The sequence below is a fragment of the Phyllostomus discolor genome, chromosome X (assembly GCF_004126475.2).
Source record: "Phyllostomus discolor isolate MPI-MPIP mPhyDis1 chromosome X, mPhyDis1.pri.v3, whole genome shotgun sequence".
NCBI classification, from domain to species: Eukaryota; Metazoa; Chordata; class Mammalia; order Chiroptera; family Phyllostomidae; genus Phyllostomus; species Phyllostomus discolor.
In genome coordinates, this window is record NC_050198.1 from 46890278 (window position 1) to 46894489 (window position 4212).

At 41.6% G+C, this 4212-nt stretch overlaps 1 pseudogene; it reads left to right on the plus strand.

The window, feature by feature from the left end:
- The first annotated feature begins 1912 nt into the window (after nt 1-1912).
- On the plus strand, nt 1913-3733 carry LOC114505749 (annotated as a pseudogene).
- The last annotated feature ends 479 nt before the right edge of the window (nt 3734-4212 follow it).

Genomic DNA, 4212 nt, shown 5'->3' on the forward strand with positions numbered 1-4212 from the left:
GGTACATACATATGTGTGTGTGTGTGCAAACATAGACAGAGGACACTTCAAGGTAATTAGTATTATTTCAGGAATCATCAATATTTACTGTTGGTAAAGTGTATAAACAGAAGTTTTCAATTAAGTAAGAAAGACAAATACTGAAACTGAAATTGAATCTAAATGAACTTGGGCATTAAACTTTCATCCCAAAGAAGCAAAATACACACTCTTTTCAAATGCACATGGATTATTTTCAAAGGTAGACCACATAATGGGACACAAAATAAGCCTCAACAAATTCAAGAAAATGCAAATTGTATCAAGCATTTTCTCAGACCACAAAGGCTTGAAACTACAAACCAACCTCGAGCAAAAACTCAAAAACCCTTTGTGACAGCATGGATGGAACTGGAAAGCATTATGCTAAGTGAAAAAAGCCAGGCGGTGAAAGAGAAGTACCATATAATCTTGCCTATAAGTGGAACCTAATCAACAAAACAAGCAAGCAAGCAAAATACAATCAGAGACATTGAAATAAAGAAAAAAAATGACAGTTACCAGAGAACAGGGTGGAGAGGGATAATAGTGGAAGGGCCATTAAGGAACATGTGTAAAGGACACAGGGACAAAGCCAAAAGGGGTAGGTTCAAGGGTGGGAGGTAGGGATGGGGGGATGGGGTCATGGTGGGGTCAAAATGTAGACAACTATACTTGAACAATAATTAAAAAATAAAAACTCGGAATTTAAAGCATAAAAGTAGAGGGGAGACTCCACAAAGTATCTCAGGAGAGTGAGGTTCTATTATAGAACAGAGCCAAGGGGGTTGTACAATATACTACTACCAAAAGGACTCCCCACTAGGTTCACTATTCCCCCCACCAGAGGAAAGACATCTCTCAAATACCAGAGATTTGCAAAAAGGAAATACTTATTTAAAAGCTATACAGACATAGAGTAGTGACCTAATGTCTTCATTTAAATATTAAAGTCTTTTAGGGTACCCAAAGATGCACACAGTCCTTCCTTCTCCCTCTGGCCTAATCTGGGGTATCGTATCTCAGGAAAAGAAGAAGTCCATGATCCAGGCTCCCAGCACCATCAGCTGTGTAGTCGCCACAATCTCCAGTTAATTCAAAACCATGTGGCACCTTCTCATGGCCCACCAGCAAGAGCCATCTCACTCCTTTTCTTCCAGGCAAAGTCTCTCCTGCTTCCTAAGCCATGTGACAAAAGGGAGCACCCCAAAGCCATAGTGTTCTCCCTCACCAAAGCTGCAGGGGTCCTCACTCTGCCAAAGCCATGTGGTTCTCTCCTTCAATGGCTGCCAAGTCTAGGTTTAAATCCCTGTGCCAACCTTCCTCTGCACCCCCGTTTCCGACTCCTCCTATAATCAGTTACACCTGCCCACATTACTGTATTATTCCAAGCTTACTGGGCTGTCATCATGAGTCTGGGCAGGTGTGGCCCCATGTCATAGAGCCAATCTTCTCCAAGCTTTCATGCAGGCATTGTAACCAAGGAGAGCTGCCCCCCAGTTACATCTTGGGTGGAAGTCAGTTCCATCCTCCTGGCTCAAGGCATGGCCACAGCTATTTAACATATCTATACAACCAGTTAAAAGTTATAGATATGTTAAATGACCATGCCAGAGGCTAGCTGTGAAGCTGTTGCTGTACAAAACAGTTCTGCAAGTTCCTGCTCCATGTGTCCCTTCCCCCAACTCACACCTATGGGGGTGAGGGGTGAGGACATCCTATGTATCTTTCTAATATTTCCTGAACACCTTGAGTTCTGGACTTCATTCCAAATCCCTATTTTGGGCCCCCCACTTGGCTGCACCCTGTTACAGTTCTGCTTTTTGAAGAGACCAGAGCATGCATTGTCTGTTACTCCATATGTTTCTGTGGGCAACTTTTGTGCCTTCTTCCCATGAAGGCTCAGCTCCAGGTACACATCTTCACTCACAACAAGAAATATCAAGTAGATAATGTTCCCTTCTCAATCCCTGCAACTTCTGAAATTTCTGACCTTAGCAACATTATTAATAAATTGTTGGAGGCCAAAAGTGAGGTCCATAAACAAGTGGAGTTTGACTTCCTTATTAAAGGCCAGTTTCTGCAAAAGCCTTTGGTAAAACACATGGAACTGGAAAACATCTCATCTGAAGAGGTTGTGGAACTGGAATATGCGGCGAAGTATATGGCACCTTCGCCAAAGTACTGCTTATTCATGATGACTGGATCAGCTCAACCAAAGGGGCAGAGGAATTGATCTTGACTGGTTCTTATGTTAAGACTTCTTGGATCTAATCCATGGAAGGAGTCAATAATGATAATTGTGGGACATACAGATGTTGCAAAAGATGTGGCCTGGATGAAAAGAGACAACTTGTCTTGCCTCTATGGATTAGACTATTCTCTTATCAGGGTAGAATGTAGAGAGAAAGTGAAAGCCCTACACTGCTGCAGAGGTCATGCTGGAAATGTGGATTCTATAGCTGTTGATAGCACAGAAACTACATTTTGCAGTGGCTTCTAAGATAAGATGTTAAGTATCTGGTCCACAGTCCTTATGATAGGGGACTCAAGACTTGGAAAATTTTAGCTTAAGGTAAAAAGTTGTAAGTCTAGCGAGTAACATATATATTAAAGTTTTGTTTCAGAAATCACAGATAAGGCCCATCCTGGCTCCTGGGAAAACAGCTGGCCTCCTGGGGCACTGATAGAAGATTACCACCTGGGGACATCCAAACCTTTGTTCCAGGGAGAGCAGACGACCACCCTCCCCTGGGAACAGCTAACTGCCCTGAACAGGAATGCTGCAGCTTGGCTCACTTAACCCTCCCTGAATTCCAAAGCCCTCACCACACCTTGTATATCCACCCACCCCCACCTTATAAAAGGTCTGGCCTAGAAAGAAAAGACAAGATGGTTTGTTAGGGTATGAACCCACCATCTTCTCAGATCACCAGCCATCTGAATAAAGCATCCATAAAAGATTCAATCGCTGTCATTGCTTATTGGGTTTTGTAGTGACAGTCAGCCTGAATGCTGGTGTATTTTCCAGTTACACCTACAGATGAAGAAGAAGAAATGGAGGAACCCACACATCGATCTAGAAAGAAACACAAAACAGCAATTGGAAATAACAAGGGAGCAATTTCCTTAGTTGTGTGGTTAGATACTGAAGAAATCTGCATTGCATCCTGGGACCACACAATTAGAGTGTGGGATGTTGATTCTGGCAGTCTTTAGTCAACTTTGACAGGAACTAAAGTCTTTAATTGTATCCTATTTACTTTGTAAACATTTAGCATCTGGAATCACAGATAGGCATATAAGACTGTGGGATACCCAAACTAAAAATGGTTCTTTGGTGTCACTGTCCCTAACCTCACATACGGGCTGGGTCACAGAAGTAAAGTGGTCTCCTACCCATGAGCAGCAGCTGATTTCAGGTATTTTAGATAACATTGCCAAGCTGTGGGATATGAGAAGTTGTAAGTCTTCTCTCTCTATGATTTGGTTGCTCGTGAAGACAAAGTTCTGAGTGTAGACTGGAGAGATACAGGAGTATTTCTTAGCTGAGGAGTGGGCAGTTGCATTTCTACAGATATTCACCTACCACATCCCATGAAAAGTTTGACAACAGAGATTCTTCCTATAAATGTGATTGATAGAGAATACTCAAATTACAGCAATGCAGATTATCCTTGATAATAATTATTGTTGTCTTTTTATTTATTATGTAACAGTTTGCAGTTATGAAATATAAAATGCTGCCTGCATGCTCTACCTTATACAAACTTTTGAAATTAAACTGAGTTTATTTCTTTAAAAAAAGTAAATAAAAACTCAAAAACATTCAAATTCACCTTGGCTGATATGGCTCAGTGCATTGAGTGCTGGCCTGTGAACCAGGTGGTTGCTGGCGTGATTCACAGTGAGGGCAAATGCCTGGGCCTGGGGCTGGGTTCCCAGTGGGGGACACTCAAGAGGCAGTAACACATTCTTTCTTCTCTCCCTCATTCTTCTCCCTCCCTTGCCCTCTGTCTAAAATTAAATAAAATCTTTAAAAGGAAGTTATTAACATTAGAATTCATGGATACTCAATAGCATACTATTAAACAATGAGTAGATTAATAATGAGATCAACAGAGATATCAAAATGTTTCAGCAAACAAATGAAAATGAACACACAGCAGCCCCAAACCTATGGGATACAGCCAA